The sequence below is a fragment of the Aphelocoma coerulescens genome, chromosome 7, assembly GCF_041296385.1.
Source record: "Aphelocoma coerulescens isolate FSJ_1873_10779 chromosome 7, UR_Acoe_1.0, whole genome shotgun sequence".
Taxonomy (NCBI): Eukaryota; Metazoa; Chordata; class Aves; order Passeriformes; family Corvidae; genus Aphelocoma; species Aphelocoma coerulescens.
The window spans coordinates 40,097,206-40,113,482 of NC_091021.1; the positions used below are offsets into that span (position 1 = coordinate 40,097,206).

Here is a 16,277-nt window from a genome sequence, read left to right on the forward strand (position 1 = left end):
GATTAAATCCGTAGCAGAGCGCCCCATACCGGGTGAGGGGGTTTCCTGCAGGAAGGTCAGTCACCGTTTGTTTGCGGGGCAAGTGTAACTGGTGGCTGTGTTACAGCATCGTTCTTTGTCTTTGTTTTTAGGAGGTAAAGCCAGATCTCAGCAGTCAAAGTCGAGTTAGTGAGGTAAGTGGTGACCGGTGTACTGAACTGGTTGTTATTGTTTCGATGCCAAGTTCTGTCACTCTAAGCTTTAAGCATCCATTGTCATTTGTGTGCTTTAGGCAGTCCCCATGTATTATGGTGAAACTCCTTGCCAACTGGCTGATGGACCTGGCTCGCCGCTGTTGTTAGCCCGCCAGAAGTATTACAGGACTCTGTGACGAAGCTTTTACCTTTTCCATTTGAACGTGCCGTCCAGGTTGCCTTCGGCAACGGCCGAGTAGTTGCAGTGAGTTGCGGAGGGAGGGAGGAGCGAGGGCCCACTCAAGTTTCGGCAATGCCGCATCACCTCGTCTCCTCTTAACCCAGGTATACTCTGTGACGATGACGATGGCGTTGGCCTCAGAGTGTGGCCAAAGCGTGCGGCCTGAGGAGGCCAGCCTTTTTAGGAGACGGTGAGTGGCAGAATTGACAGGTTTTGGCTGAGGTGCCACTAAGTTCATGCACTGATGTTTGTCTGGTTTTCTTTATTGTAGCTGACTAAGAGAGAACCAGCCCGGTGAAGGCACGAGCTTCCCGCATGGTGATGCGGCCTTCTTTTGCACCCGAGGCAGATTGACATCCCCAGACATCCAAGAGATAAGTTGAGACCTGTGACCCACAGTAGGGGTGAAAGCGGGGTGCCGAGTTGGCACTCACCAGGAGGTATTTTTGAGTCAGATTTGGAGGTGGGGATACCCAAGAAGGGGCCCCTTAGGCCCCATAAAGCTTAAGTCTTGCTTTTGATCACAGTGCCGAGGTGCGCAGGGCAGAGCAGGCCTGGTACATGTCACCTGTCTATTGTGCGTTCTCTGTCTTTTGTGCATCTCGTGTCACAGGTCTTTTGCCTTAGCCCTTTGAGATGCTTATCGCAAACGCTGGGCATTATTCTTAGCGTCTCTGTTCTTGGTGTTCCTCAGTGTGGTGCCGATACCATTGATCCTTTGACTCGTGAGCTTGGAGGTGCATCAGGATCACGTCTCTCTTCAGCGAGGTTGAGTCGGGTGTCTTTTCAGGTCTTGTTCTGAGCTGCATTGTCAGCTGTGCCCTGCAATGATCCATTAAAGAGGATGAAGGCTTGTAAGAATGTGAAGATAGCTGGAGGATTCCACCCGTCCCATTCTCGGGCATCCATCTTTGCGGTTCTTGGAATAAGCCCTTCTGTTATCATCCTCCTCTGCCAGGGTTCTTGCAGCCTCGTTGGCTCACCGTCGGTCTCGCCGTGGTCATCTCATTCCTCATTTGCTCGGTCCTTGTGATCATCTAGCCTAGAGTTTTCTCTCCTTGTTGTGTCCCCTTGTTTGTCATCTTCTGTGTCACGGGTGCCTGAGTGGGTTTGGCCCAGAGCTGCTCTTCCCTGATGCATACTGTGGAGTATGGGTGTAATAGGACAAGGCCTGGGGATGTGGAATTTGTGGTGTAGGTTGTAGTTTGGCCTCAAGATGGTATTCCTAGACTGATACAGGATGGCTGGAGCTGTGAAGTTCTAATGCAGCTCTTTGACCTTTGTCATCACTTTCTTGCAGATGCAGACGGATTAAATCTGCGGCAGAGCGCCCCATACCGTGTGAGGGGGTTCCCACCTGAAGGTCGGTCACTGTTTGTCTTTGCAGGGCAAACATAAATGGTGGCTGTGTTACAGGATTGTTCTTTGTCTTTGTTCTTAGGAGGTAAAGCCAGATCTTAGCAGTCAAGGTCAAGTGAATGAGGTAAGAAGTCACTGGTGGAAAGAACCACTTGTTATGCCTTGGGTGCCAAGTTCTGGTACAGCTCTAAGCATCCATTGTCATTTGTGTGTTTCAGGTAGTCCCCTTGTATTACACCGAACTCCTCGCCGACTGGCTGACGGACCTGTGTTGCTGCCCTCGTGAGTCCTCCGCAAGTATCATGGGACTCTGCGATGAAGCCTTTACCTTTTCCATGTGAAGGTACCGTCCCGGTAGCCTTTGGCGACGGCCGAGGAGTTGCGGCAAGTCGGGGAGGGAGGGTGGGGGAGCGAGGGTCCGCTCAAGTTTCACCAGTCCCGCATCACCTCCTCTCCTCTTAACTCAGGTATACCCTGCGGTGACGGTATCGGCCCCGGGGCGTGGCCAAAGCGTGTGGTCCGAGTTCCCCGGCCTTCTTAGGAGACGGTGAGTAGTGGAACTGTTGGGGGCTTGGCCAATGTGCCACGAAGTTCCTGTACTGATATTTGGTTTTCTTTATTGTAGCCGTCTAAAAGACAAAAGCCCGGCGATGGTAGGAGCTTCCAGGATGGTGAGGCGGTCTTCTTTTGCGTCCCAGGTGGATTCACGTCTCAGGACGTCTGAGAGATAAGTCAAGGGGATGAAATCGGAGTATCGAGTCGGGCCTCGCCGGGAGGGATTTTTGCGTCAGCTTTGGAGATGGGGAAACCCAAGAAGGGGCGCCTTAGCCCGCATAAAGTGAAAGTCTCACATTTGATGACAATGCTGAGGTGCGCAGGGCAGAGCAATCGCAGTGCATGTTGTGTCACTTGTCTATAGTGCATGCCGTGTCTTTTGGGTGTCCTGTGTCACAGGTCTTTTGCCTTAGCCCTTTGATGTGCTTGCAGTCATGCTTTCCACCCTGAGTTCTCTCTCCTTGTTGTATCCTCTCGTTTGTCATCTCCTCTTTCATGGGTGCCTGCATGGGTTTGGCCCAGAGCTGCTCTGCCCTGCTGCATACCCTGGCATATCGGTGTAATAGAACAAGGCTTGGGGACTTGAAATTTGTAATGTAGGGTGCAGTTTGTCCTCTAGATGATATTTCTAGATTGTCAGAAGATGGCTGGAGCTGTGAAGTTCTCATGCAGCCCTTTGACTTTTGTCATCACTTTCTTGCAGATGCAGGCAGATTAAATCCGTGGCAGAGCGCCCCATACCAGGTGAGGGGGTTTCCTGCAGGAAGGTCAGTCACCGTTTGTTTGTGGGGCAAGTGTAACTGGTGGCTGTGTTACAGCATCGTTCTTTGTCTTTGTTTTTAGGAGGTAATGCCAGATCTCAGCAGTCAAAGTTGAGTTAGTGAGGTAAGTGGTGACCTGTGTACTGAACCGGTGGTTATTGTTTTGATGCCAAGTTCTGTCACTCTAAGCTTTAAGCATCCATTGTCATTTGTGTGCTTTAGGCAGTCCCCATGTATTATGGTGAAATTCCTTGCCAACTGGCTGATGGACCTGGCTCGCCGCTGTCGTTAGCCCTCCGGAAGTATTACAGGACTCTGTGACGACGCCTTTACCTTTTCCATTTGAACGTGCCGTCCAGATTGCCTTCGGCAACGGCCAGGTAGTTGCAGTGAGTTGCAGAGGGAGGGAGGAGCGAGGGCCCACTCAAGTTTCGGCAATGTCGCATCACCTCGTCTCCTCTTAACCCAGGTATACTCTGTGACGATGACGATGGCGTCGGCCTCAGAGCGTGGCCAAAGCGTGCGGCCTGAGGAGGCCAGCCTTTTTAGGAGACGGTGAGTGGCAGAATTGACAGGTTTTGGCTGAGGTGCCACTAAGATCATGCACTGATGTTTGTCTGGTTTTCTTTATTGTAGCTGACTAAGAGAGAACCAGCCCGGTGAAGGCACGAGCTTCCCGCATGGTGATGCGGCCTTCTTTTGCACCCGAGGCAGATTGACATCCCCAGACATCCAAGAGATAAGTTGAGACCTGTGACCCACGGTAGGGGTGAAAGCAGGGTGCCGAGTTGGCACTCACCAGGAGGTATTTTTGAGTCAGATTTGGAGGTGGGGATACCCAAGAAGGGGCCCCTTAGGCCCCATAAAGCTTAAGTCTTGCTTTTGATCACAGTGCCGAGGTGCGCAGGGCAGAGCAGGCCTGGTACATGTCACCTGTCTATTGTGCGTTCTCTGTCTTTTGTGCATCTCGTGTCACAGGTCTTTTGCCTTAGCCCTTTGAGATGCTTATCGCAAACGCTGGGCATTATTCTTAGCGTCTCTGTTCTTGGTGTTCCTTAGTGTGGTGCCGATACCATTGATCCTTTGACTCGTGAGCTTGGAGGTGCATCAGGATCACGTCTCTCTTCAGCGAGGTTGAGTCGGGTGTCTTTTCAGGTCTTGTTCTGAGCTGCATTGTCAGCTGTGCCCTGCAATGATCCATTAAAGAGGATGAAGGCTTGTAAGAATGTGAAGATAGCTGGAGGATTCCACCCGTCCCATTGTCGGGCATCCATCTTTGCGGTTCTTGGAATAAGCCCTTCTGTTATCATCCTCCTCTGCCAGGGTTCTTGCAGCCTCGTTGGCTCACCGTCGGTCTCGCCGTGGTCATCTCATTCCTCATTTGCTCGGTCCTTGTGATCATCTAGCCTAGAGTTTTCTCTCCTTGTTGTGTCCCCTTGTTTGTCATCTTCTGTGTCACGGGTGCCTGAGTGGGTTTGGCCCAGAGCTGCTCTTCCCTGATGCATACTGTGGAGTATGGGTGTAATAGGACAAGGCCTGGGGATGTGGAATTTGTGGTGTAGGTTGTAGTTTGGCCTCAAGATGGTATTCCTAGACTGATACAGGATGGCTGGAGCTGTCAAGTTCTAATGCAGCTCTTTGACCTTTGTCATCACTTTCTTGCAGATGCAGACGGATTAAATCTGCGGCAGAGCGCCCCATACCGTGTGAGGGGGTTCCCACCTGAAGGTCGGTCACTGTTTGTCTTTGCAGGGCAAACATAAATGGTGGCTGTGTTACAGGATTGTTCTTTGTCTTTGTTCTTAGGAGGTAAAGCCAGATCTTAGCAGTCAAGGTCAAGTGAATGAGGTAAGAAGTCACTGGTGGAAAGAACCACTTGTTATGCCTTGGGTGCCAAGTTCTGGTACAGCTCTAAGCATCCATTGTCATTTGTGTGTTTCAGGTAGTCCCCTTGTATTACACCGAACTCCTCGCCGACTGGCTGACGGACCTGTGTTGCTGCCCTCGTGAGTCCTCCGCAAGAATCATGGGACTCTGCGATGAAGCCTTTACCTTTTCCATGTGAAGGTACCGTCCCGGTAGCCTTTGGCGACGGCCGAGGAGTTGCGGCAAGTCGGGGAGGGAGGGTGGGGGAGCGAGGGTCCGCTCAAGTTTCACCAGTCCCGCATCACCTCCTCTCCTCTTAACTCAGGTATACCCTGCGGTGACGGTATCGGCCCCGGGGCGTGGCCAAAGCGTGTGGTCCGAGTTCCCCGGCCTTCTTAGGAGACGGTGAGTAGTGGAACTGTTGGGGGCTTGGCCAATGTGCCACGAAGTTCCTGTACTGATATTTGGTTTTCTTTATTGTAGCCGTCTAAAAGACAAAAGCCCGGCGATGGTAGGAGCTTCCAGGATGGTGAGGCGGTCTTCTTTTGCGTCCCAGGTGGATTCACGTCTCAGGACGTCTGAGAGATAAGTCAAGGGGATGAAATCGGAGTATCGAGTCGGGCCTCGCCGGGAGGGATTTTTGCGTCAGCTTTGGAGATGGGGAAACCCAAGAAGGGGCGCCTTAGCCCGCATAAAGTGAAAGTCTCACATTTGATGACAATGCTGAGGTGCGCAGGGCAGAGCAATCGCAGTGCATGTTGTGTCACTTGTCTATAGTGCATGCCGTGTCTTTTGGGTGTCCTGTGTCACAGGTCTTTTGCCTTAGCCCTTTGATGTGCTTGCAGTCATGCTTTCCACCCTGAGTTCTCTCTCCTTGTTGTATCCTCTCGTTTGTCATCTCCTCTTTCATGGGTGCCTGCATGGGTTTGGCCCAGAGCTGCTCTGCCCTGCTGCATACCCTGGCATATCGGTGTAATAGAACAAGGCTTGGGGACTTGAAATTTGTAATGTAGGGTGCAGTTTGTCCTCTAGATGATATTTCTAGATTGTCAGAAGATGGCTGGAGCTGTGAAGTTCTCATGCAGCCCTTTGACTTTTGTCATCACTTTCTTGCAGATGCAGACGGATTAAATCCGTGCCAGGGCGCCCCATACCGGGTGAGGGGGTTTCCTGCAGGAAGGTCGGTCACCGTTTGTTTGTGGGGCAAGTGTAACTGGTGGCTGTGTTACAGCATCGTTCTTTGTCTTTGTTTTTAGGAGGTAATGCCAGATCTCAGCAGTCAAAGTTGAGTTAGTGAGGTAAGTGGTGACCTGTGTACTGAACCGGTGGTTATTGTTTTGATGCCAAGTTCTGTCACTCTAAGCTTTAAGCATCCATTGTCATTTGTGTGCTTTAGGCAGTCCCCATGTATTATGGTGAAATTCCTTGCCAACTGGCTGATGGACCTGGCTCGCCGCTGTCGTTAGCCCTCCGGAAGTATTACAGGACTCTGTGACGACGCCTTTACCTTTTCCATTTGAACGTGCCGTCCAGATTGCCTTCGGCAACGGCCAGGTAGTTGCAGTGAGTTGCAGAGGGAGGGAGGAGCGAGGGCCCACTCAAGTTTCGGCAATGTCGCATCACCTCGTCTCCTCTTAACCCAGGTATACTCTGTGACGATGACGATGGCGTCGGCCTCAGAGCGTGGCCAAAGCGTGCGGCCTGAGGAGGCCAGCCTTTTTAGGAGACGGTGAGTGGCAGAATTGACAGGTTTTGGCTGAGGTGCCACTAAGATCATGCACTGATGTTTGTCTGGTTTTCTTTATTGTAGCTGACTAAGAGAGAACCAGCCCGGTGAAGGCACGAGCTTCCCGCATGGTGATGCGGCCTTCTTTTGCACCCGAGGCAGATTGACATCCCCAGACATCCAAGAGATAAGTTGAGACCTGTGACCCACAGTAGGGGTGAAAGCAGGGTGCCGAGTTGGCACTCACCAGGAGGTATTTTTGAGTCAGATTTGGAGGTGGGGATACCCAAGAAGGGGCCCCTTAGGCCCCATAAAGCTTAAGTCTTGCTTTTGATCACAGTGCCGAGGTGCGCAGGGCAGAGCAGGCCTGGTACATGTCACCTGTCTATTGTGCGTTCTCTGTCTTTTGTGCATCTCGTGTCACAGGTCTTTTGCCTTAGCCCTTTGAGATGCTTATCGCAAACGCTGGGCATTATTCTTAGCGTCTCTGTTCTTGGTGTTCCTCAGTGTGGTGCCGATACCATTGATCCTTTGACTCGTGAGCTTGGAGGTGCATCAGGATCACGTCTCTCTTCAGCGAGGTTGAGTCGGGTGTCTTTTCAGGTCTTGTTCTGAGCTGCATTGTCAGCTGTGCCCTGCAATGATCCATTAAAGAGGATGAAGGCTTGTAAGAATGTGAAGATAGCTGGAGGATTCCACCCGTCCCATTCTCGGGCATCCATCTTTGCGGTTCTTGGAATAAGCCCTTCTGTTATCATCCTCCTCTGCCAGGGTTCTTGCAGCCTCGTTGGCTCACCGTCGGTCTCGCCGTGGTCATCTCATTCCTCATTTGCTCGGTCCTTGTGATCATCTAGCCTAGAGTTTTCTCTCCTTGTTGTGTCCCCTTGTTTGTCATCTTCTGTGTCACGGGTGCCTGAGTGGGTTTGGCCCAGAGCTGCTCTTCCCTGATGCATACTGTGGAGTATGGGTGTAATAGGACAAGGCCTGGGGATGTGGAATTTGTGGTGTAGGTTGTAGTTTGGCCTCAAGATGGTATTCCTAGACTGATACAGGATGGCTGGAGCTGTCAAGTTCTAATGCAGCTCTTTGACCTTTGTCATCACTTTCTTGCAGATGCAGACGGATTAAATCTGCGGCAGAGCGCCCCATACCGTGTGAGGGGGTTCCCACCTGAAGGTCGGTCACTGTTTGTCTTTGCAGGGCAAACATAAATGGTGGCTGTGTTACAGGATTGTTCTTTGTCTTTGTTCTTAGGAGGTAAAGCCAGATCTTAGCAGTCAAGGTCAAGTGAATGAGGTAAGAAGTCACTGGTGGAAAGAACCACTTGTTATGCCTTGGGTGCCAAGTTCTGGTACAGCTCTAAGCATCCATTGTCATTTGTGTGTTTCAGGTAGTCCCCTTGTATTACACCGAACTCCTCGCCGACTGGCTGACGGACCTGTGTTGCTGCCCTCGTGAGTCCTCCGCAAGCATCATGGGACTCTGCGATGAAGCCTTTACCTTTTCCATGTGAAGGTACCGTCCCGGTAGCCTTTGGCGACGGCCGAGGAGTTGCGGCAAGTCGGGGAGGGAGGGTGGGGGAGCGAGGGTCCGCTCAAGTTTCACCAGTCCCGCATCACCTCCTCTCCTCTTAACTCAGGTATACCCTGCGGTGACGGTATCGGCCTCGGGGCGTGGCCAAAGCGTGTGGTCCGAGTTCCCCGGCCTTCTTAGGAGACGGTGAGTAGTGGAACTGTTGGGGGCTTGGCCAATGTGCCACGAAGTTCCTGTACTGATATTTGGTTTTCTTTATTATAGCCGTCTAAAAGACAAAAGCCCGGCGATGGTAGGAGCTTCCAGGATGGTGAGGCGGTCTTCTTTTGCGTCCCAGGTGGATTCACGTCTCAGGACGTCTGAGAGATAAGTCAAGGGGATGAAATCGGAGTATCGAGTCGGGCCTCGCCGGGAGGGATTTTTGCGTCAGCTTTGGAGATGGGGAAACCCAAGAAGGGGCGCCTTAGCCCGCATAAAGTGAAAGTCTCACATTTGATGACAATGCTGAGGTGCGCAGGGCAGAGCAATCGCAGTGCATGTTGTGTCACTTGTCTATAGTGCATGCCGTGTCTTTTGGGTGTCCTGTGTCACAGGTCTTTTGCCTTAGCCCTTTGATGTGCTTGCAGTCATGTTTTCCACCCTGAGTTCTCTCTCCTTGTTGTATTCTCTCGTTTGTCCTCTCCTCTGTCATGGGTGCCTGCATGGGTTTGGCCCAGAGCTGCTCTGCCCTGCTGCATACCCTGGCATATCGGTGTAATAGAACAAGGTTTGGGGACTTGAAATTTGTAATGTAGGGTGCAGTTTGTCCTCTAGATGATATTTCTAGATTGTCAGAAGATGGCTGGAGCTGTGAAGTTCTCATGCAGCCCTTTGACTTTTGTCATCACTTTCTTGCAGATGCAGACGGATTAAATCCGTGGCAGGGCGCCCCATACCGGGTGAGGGGGTTTCCTGCAGGAAGGTCGGTCACCGTTTGTTTGTGGGGCAAGTGTAACTGGTGGCTGTGTTACAGCATCGTTCTTTGTCTTTGTTTTTAGGAGGTAATGCCAGATCTCAGCAGTCAAAGTCGAGTTAGTGAGGTAAGTGGTGACCTGTGTACTGAACTGGTTGTTACTGTTTCGATGCCAAGTTCTGTCACTCTAAGCTTTAAGCATCCATTGTCATTTGTGTGCTTTAGGCAGTCCCCATGTATTATGGTGAAACTCCTTGCCAACTGGCTGATGGACCTGGCTCGCCGCTGTCGTTAGCCCTCCGGAAGTATTACAGGACTCTGTGACGACGCCTTTACCTTTTCCATTTGAACGTGCCGTCCAGATTGCCTTCGGCAACGGCCAGGTAGTTGCAGTGAGTTGCAGAGGGAGGGAGGAGCGAGGGCCCACTCAAGTTTCGGCAATGCCGCATCACCTCGTCTCCTCTTAACCCAGGTATACTCTGTGACGATGACGATGGCGTCGGCCTCAGAGCGTGGCCAAAGCGTGCGGCCTGAGGAGGCCAGCCTTTTTAGGAGACGGTGAGTGGCAGAATTGACAGGTTTTGGCTGAGGTGCCACTAAGTTCATGCACTGATGTTTGTCTGGTTTTCTTTATTGTAGCTGACTAAGAGAGAACCAGCCCGGTGAAGGCACGAGCTTCCCGCATGGTGATGCGGCCTTCTTTTGCACCCGAGGCAGATTGACATCCCCAGACATCCAAGAGATAAGTTGAGACCTGTGACCCACAGTAGGGGTGAAAGCAGGGTGCCGAGTTGGCACTCACCAGGAGGTATTTTTGAGTCAGATTTGGAGGTGGGGATACCCAAGAAGGGGCCCCTTAGGCCCCATAAAGCTTAAGTCTTGCTTTTGATCACAGTGCCGAGGTGCGCAGGGCAGAGCAGGCCTGGTACATGTCACCTGTCTATTGTGCGTTCTCTGTCTTTTGTGCATCTCGTGTCACAGGTCTTTTGCCTTAGCCCTTTGAGATGCTTATCGCAAACGCTGGGCATTATTCTTAGCGTCTCTGTTCTTGGTGTTCCTCAGTGTGGTGCCGATACCATTGATCCTTTGACTTGTGAGCTTGGAGGTGCATCAGGATCACGTCTCTCTTCAGCGAGGTTGAGTCGGGTGTCTTTTCAGGTCTTGTTCTGAGCTGCATTGTCAGCTGTGCCCTGCAATGATCCATTAAAGAGGATGAAGGCTTGTAAGAATGTGAAGATAGCTGGAGGATTCCACCCGTCCCATTCTCGGGCATCCATCTTTGCGGTTCTTGGAATAAGCCCTTCTGTTATCATCCTCCTCTGCCAGGGTTCTTGCAGCCTCGTTGGCTCACCGTCGGTCTCGCCGTGGTCATCTCATTCCTCATTTGCTCGGTCCTTGTGATCATCTAGCCTAGAGTTTTCTCTCCTTGTTGTGTCCCCTTGTTTGTCATCTTCTGTGTCACGGGTGCCTGAGTGGGTTTGGCCCAGAGCTGCTCTTCCCTGATGCATACTGTGGAGTATGGGTGTAATAGGACAAGGCCTGGGGCTGTGGAATTTGTGGGGTAGGTTGTAGTTTGGCCTCAAGATGGTATTCCTAGACTGATACAGGATGGCTGGAGCTGTGAAGTTCTAATGCAGCTCTTTGACCTTTGTCATCACTTTCTTGCAGATGCAGACGGATTAAATCTGCGGCAGAGCGCCCCATACCGTGTGAGGGGGTTCCCACCTGAAGGTCGGTCACTGTTTGTCTTTGCAGGGCAAACATAAATGGTGGCTGTGTTACAGGATTGTTCTTTGTCTTTGTTCTTAGGAGGTAAAGCCACATCTTAGCAGTCAAGGTCAAGTGAATGAGGTAAGAAGTCACTGGTGGAAAGAACCACTTGTTATGCCTTGGGTGCCAAGTTCTGGTACAGCTCTAAGCATCCATTGTCATTTGTGTGTTTCAGGTAGTCCCCTTGTATTACACCGAACTCCTCGCCGACTGGCTGACGGACCTGTGTTGCTGCCCTCGTGCGTCCTCCGCAAGCATCATGGGACTCTGCGATGAAGCCTTTACCTTTTCCATGTGAAGGTACCGTCCCGGTAGCCTTTGGCGACGGCCGAGGAGTTGCGGCAAGTCGGGGAGGGAGGGTGGGGGAGCGAGGGTCCGCTCAAGTTTCACCAGTCCCGCATCACCTCCTCTCCTCTTAACTCAGGTATACCCTGCGGTGACGGTATCGGCCCCGGGGCGTGGCCAAAGCGTGTGGTCCGAGTTCCCCGGCCTTCTTAGGAGACGGTGAGTAGTGGAACTGTTGGGGGCTTGGCCAATGTGCCACGAAGTTCCTGTACCGATGTTTGGCTTTTGTTATTGTAGCCGTCTAAAAAACAAAAGCCCGGCGATGGTAGGAGCTTCCAGGATGGTGAGGCGGTCTTCTTTTGCGTCCCAGGTGGATTCACGTCTCAGGACGTCTGAGAGATAAGTCAAGGGGATGAAAGCGGAGCATCGACTCGGGCTTCGCCGGGAGGGATTTTTGCGTCAGCTTTGGAGATGGGGAAACCCAAGAAGGGGTGCCTTAGCCCGCATAAAGTGAAAGTCTCACATTTGATGACAATGCTGAGGTGCGCAGGGCAGAGCAATCGCAGTGCGTGTTGTGTCACTTGTCTATAGTGCATGCCATGTCTTTTGGGTGTCCTGTGTCACAGGTCTTTTGCCTTAGCCCTTTGATGTGCTTGCAGTCATGCTTTCCACCCTGAGTTCTCTCTCCTTGTTGTATTCTCTCGTTTGTCATCTCCTCTGTCATGGGTGCCTGCATGGGTTTGGCCCAGAGCTGCTCTGCCCTGCTGCATACCCTGGCATATCGGTGTAATAGAACAAGGCTTGGGAACTTGAAATTTGTAATGTAGGGGGTAGTTTGTCCTCTAGATGATATTTCTAGATTGTCAGAAGATGGCTGGAGCTGTGAAGTTCTCATGCAGCCCTTTGACTTTTGTCATCACTTTCTTGCAGATGCAGACGGATTAAATCCGTGCCAGAGCGCCCTATACCGGGTGAGGGGGTTCCCCCAGGAAGGTCAGTCACTGTTTGTGTTTCCTCAGCAAGTGTAACTGGTGGCTTTGTTACAGCATTGTTCTTTGTCTTTGTTCTTAGGAGGTAAAGCCAGATCTCAGCAGTCAAGGTCAAGTGAATGAGGTAAGAAGTCATTGGTGGAAAGAACCACATGTTATTCCTTGGGCGCTAAGTTCTGATACAGCTCTAAGCATCCATTGTCTTTTGTGTGTTTCAGGCCGTCCCACTGTCTTATGCCGTGCCCCTCACCGACCGGCCGACGGTCCTTTCTCGCTTCCCTTGTTAGTACTCTGTGAGTATCATGGGACTCTGTGACGAAGCCTTTACCTTTTCCATGTGAGGGTACCATCCAGGTTGCCTTTGGCAACGGCTGAGGGGTTGCAATAAGTTGGGGAGGGAGGGAGGGGGAGCGTGGGTCTGCTCAAGTTTTAGCAATGCTACCTGCCCTCGTCTCCACTCAACTCAGGTATACCCTACAACGATGGTGTTGGCCTTGGAGCGCAGCCAGAGCGTGCGGCCCGAGGACTCCAGCCTTTTTAGGAGACGGTCAGTGGCAGAATTGATGGGTTTTGGCTGAGGTGCCACTAAGCTCATGCACTGATGTTTGTTTGGTTTTCTTTATTGTAGCTGACTAAGAGATAACCAGCCTGGTGAAGGCACCAGCTGCCTGCATGGTGAGGCGGCCGCCTATTGCACCCGAGGCAGATTGACATCCCCAGACATCCAAGAGGTAAGTCGAGACCTGTGACCCACAGAGGGGGTGAAAGCGGGGTGTCGAGTTGGCACTCACCGGAGATATTTTTGAGTCAGATTTGGAGGTGGGGATACCCAAGAAGGGACCCCTTAGGACCCATAAAGCTTAAGTCTTGCTTTTGATCACAGTGCCGAGGTGCGCAGGGCAGAGCAGTCCCGGTACATGTCACTTGTCTATTGTGCGTTCCCCGTCTTTTGTGCATCTCCTGTCACAGGTCTTTTGCCTTAGTCCTTTGAGGTGCCAAGCATGTGCCTTTTCACTTTGCGGGTATTGTCCAGGCCACCTCCAGAGTCGGATGAAGATTTGAGGTGCGCCAGGGCAGCAGTGTAGAGGAGCCCTGGGGATTAATCTTCTGGAGGGTGATAGTCACGTTTTCTCTTTTGTCGTCTTAGGTGCCATGAGCCGGTGTGGAGCCGAAGTTTGGAAACGGCCGGTAAGCAATTAGCCTTTGCAGTTACGAGGGAGGGGGGTGTTGCAGAAGGGGTCATTTTTGGGACGTCTCATTGCAGTCTGAAGTTTCTTTCTGAATTTTCGCAGCCTCCAAAGCAGACTACAGGGAATGTACTGATGTCCACAGCGCCCATGTGTTCTTTTCTGTCGAGGATGGATTTTTTCCTCTCATCTCTGAAAGCTAAGTGCTGGGACTGGTGGTTGGGAGAAGGGAAAAACCTTTGGAATCACAGGAGGCAATCTGAAGTTAGCTTAGAGGAGAGGGCTGTAGTGGGATGGGCCCCTTGGAAGTAAAGGGAGAGGGTTTCTCCTTAGCATCACCTGACCCTTTGCCAGGCAGAGCAGTTCCATACCCATGTTTTTGCAAGCTTTGTGCTTTGAGTCTTGATGTCATCGCAGATCTTTTTGCCTGAGGAGCCTGCCTTTGGGTCCGGAGCGGTCGCCCAGCAGTCATCACCTCTTTCTCTAGGCCTACTGAACTTCTTGAGCATCCTCTTAACAGCTTTGGCACTAACTTCTCGTAAGGAGTTGTTTCACTGTCACGTGCTATTGCCATAGAGCCGTCTTTCCTTTGGCATCATCACTTTCTGGCTCATCTTGCAGCAGGAATCTTGGGTCCATCAGGTGAAACTGCTGGGCAGTTTTAACTTCTCTCTGTGTTACGTAGTTTGTGTCTATGTTGTGTAGTTTGTGTCTGTCGGGGTCCCTTCCCCGCCCTGTAGCCCTGGGAGCCCTGAGGGAGGCACGGGATTTCCCTGCCCCTGGTCAGCCTCGTTCCCCATTGGTTGGTTTGCGTTTCCCTGCGCAGGCAAAGGAGCTTGGGGGCTGACTGTAACAGTTCCTCGGCAGATCCCGGCCATGCGGCTGGAGAAATAAACATCTCTGAAACATCTAGCAAGAATCCATCTATATATATTTCTTTTCCACGGGACTCCTGGTTTGATATAGGCGTGTTGCAGTATCCCCACTGTAACATGTGTCCACCCTATTCTGTGTCCTAGGGCTTTGTTATGTCTTGATGCTTTATTGGCATTGTTCTGGGCCGTATTGGCAGCGGGGGGGGGGTGTCTCTCCTTGTGTACTTTCCCAGATTGGGCTTATTCTGGCATCTTTACATTTTTACTTTTTGAGACCAGAGGAAGTGCAGGAGATGTTCTCATCCATCTTCCTTCTCACTTTTGGTAGTGCCTTCTGTTCACATCCTATTCCCTTAGACTTCTATATGGAGCATATTAGACCCTCCTCATGTGACTGTGGTAGTTCTGTAGGTTTTGTTGCCTTAAAGCATATCGGGCTCAAGAATTAATCTTCCAGAGAGTTATCTCAAGCCCTCTTGTCATCTTTGCTTATATTTGGCGCACCACCTTGTCCATGTGCTCTTTGCAGTTGGAGCTGCCCTGCCCTGGCAGGGTAATGGTTAAGAAGAACAGTTATAAAACTTAAAGGTTCATATCTTTTCTATGGGGTTTTGGGTAGAAAATGTATGGGCCTAGCGTGGAGATAACTCCTAGCCTTCTGCCCCTCACTGACCGCCTCATGTTGTCTCTTAGGTCCCTGAGGTGGCTTTGGATCTCTGTGGTCACTGATGCTACCAATTTTCCCAGAATCTACCGTTTGATGTCGAGGAGCAGCAGCTGGAAGATGTGCTGAAGCATCTTCATCCGTAGAGTTTTTTGAGTAAGGGCCGCAGTCAGTGTGTAAGCTGAAGAGCGTGTGACTGTGTGTGTCTGTGAGAGTTGTCTGTCTTTCTGCTTCTGTCTGCCTGTGAGAGCATGTGTGTGATGGGTTCTAATGTTGTATGTGAGATTTTTGCCTTTCAGGTTTTTCAACACATTTTTAAATTTTGAATTAAAAAAACCCCAGCCAGGTTTGTTCCCCCCCCCAGGTTTTTTTTCCTTCGGTCCTGGCCGGTCTGCGAGGCGACGTTCATCGCCAAGGTTTGGGTGCGGACCGTGCCGGCGATGGGGTTTTGTGAGGCAGGATGATTTGGAGGCTCCTGGGAACCACATTCCCATAGAGCGCCGAGGGTTAGTGGAGCGGTCAAGATGAGAGCAAGGGTGGGTTTGTGTGTAAGCTAAAGGAGGTGTGGGTGGTGGATGACTGTTATGTTCTCTACATGTTGCTGTTTTGGGTTTCTTATAACAATAAAAGAAAATGTAATAAACTTTCTAGAAACAGTAGCATTGTTTTATTGTATTGATATGTATTTGGCTTGCATTGCCCTGTATTGTTCTGTATTGGTGTTTGCCACTGAATTTCCATGTATTGCTCCGTGTGTAAATTGGACTTTTGCCAGCATGTATATGGATTGTATTCGTACTTGTGTTTGTATACGTTATTTCCACATTTTGCTGAAGTGTAAATAAAAAATTCAATGGAGAAAGAAGTTCCAAAGAACTCGCTCAGAACAGGGAAAGAAGAGAAAGCGCACAGACTTTCAATGCAGTACTCTAAAACCGGCGCGAGATTTAGTCTCTGTCGGAGCAAAAGCTCCTCTGGACTCAGGCCCAGAGGGAAGCCAAAGCACGGGGATTGAATTTAAACCTTTGGACAGGCTCAGATACATGAAGCCACACCAAAGTGAAATAGAAACATAGATTTTTAACTTCAGTAGAAATATATGCTAAGTGCCTTAAACATTAAAAAGCTGTAGCAGAGACCTTAAACACAGTTCTTGCTGCAGCAGTGTTACCTTTTCACAGAATTCTTTACTTTAGACAAAATATAGATAGAATTACACTGTTCATATTTTTTAGATAGACTGTTCACATAAACAATAAGAGCCGATAGAAACTGCATACGCAAATCTGTGTAATACCTATGTAGTACTTGTGTAAGGCTTACGACTGTTAGAATCAGGCC

At 50.7% G+C, this 16,277-nt stretch overlaps 5 long non-coding RNA genes across 10 annotated transcripts; all 5 read left to right on the forward strand.

Annotated features, from left to right (window-relative positions):
• Window positions 1-3,416: 3,416 nt before the first annotated feature.
• Window positions 3,417-4,818, forward strand: LOC138113057 (uncharacterized). Its single transcript, XR_011151990.1, has 4 exons — window positions 3,417-3,469; window positions 3,559-3,644; window positions 3,726-3,832; window positions 4,755-4,818. It is a non-coding gene; the product is annotated as an uncharacterized lncRNA (long non-coding RNA).
• A 246-nt stretch (window positions 4,819-5,064) lies between these two features.
• LOC138113277 (uncharacterized) lies at window positions 5,065-5,493 on the forward strand. Its single transcript, XR_011152085.1, has 3 exons — window positions 5,065-5,156; window positions 5,281-5,360; window positions 5,439-5,493. It is a non-coding gene; the product is annotated as an uncharacterized lncRNA (long non-coding RNA).
• Window positions 5,494-6,456: 963 nt separating this feature from the next.
• Window positions 6,457-7,858, forward strand: LOC138112954 (uncharacterized). Of its 2 annotated transcripts, XR_011151937.1 has the most exons (4): window positions 6,457-6,509; window positions 6,599-6,684; window positions 6,766-6,872; window positions 7,795-7,858. It is a non-coding gene; the product is annotated as an uncharacterized lncRNA (long non-coding RNA). The 2 variants fall into 2 exon arrangements; XR_011151936.1 differs by lacking the exon at window positions 7,795-7,858 and having other exon boundaries at window positions 6,766-6,893.
• A 1,638-nt stretch (window positions 7,859-9,496) lies between these two features.
• LOC138113420 (uncharacterized) lies at window positions 9,497-11,020 on the forward strand. 2 transcript variants are annotated; one of them, XR_011152158.1, is made up of 5 exons: window positions 9,497-9,549; window positions 9,639-9,724; window positions 9,806-9,912; window positions 10,835-10,897; window positions 10,976-11,020. It is a non-coding gene; the product is annotated as an uncharacterized lncRNA (long non-coding RNA). The 2 variants fall into 2 exon arrangements; XR_011152157.1 differs by lacking the exons at window positions 10,835-10,897; window positions 10,976-11,020 and having other exon boundaries at window positions 9,806-9,933.
• Window positions 11,021-12,290: 1,270 nt separating this feature from the next.
• On the forward strand, window positions 12,291-15,964 carry LOC138113273 (uncharacterized). 4 transcript variants are annotated; one of them, XR_011152072.1, is made up of 7 exons: window positions 12,291-12,334; window positions 12,429-12,503; window positions 12,678-12,757; window positions 12,839-12,941; window positions 13,180-13,273; window positions 13,358-13,398; window positions 13,503-15,964. It is a non-coding gene; the product is annotated as an uncharacterized lncRNA (long non-coding RNA). The 4 variants fall into 4 exon arrangements; XR_011152073.1 differs by lacking the exon at window positions 13,180-13,273 and having other exon boundaries at window positions 13,503-14,860; window positions 14,966-15,963; XR_011152071.1 differs by lacking the exon at window positions 13,180-13,273 and having other exon boundaries at window positions 13,503-15,092; window positions 15,301-15,962.
• The last annotated feature ends 313 nt before the right edge of the window (window positions 15,965-16,277 follow it).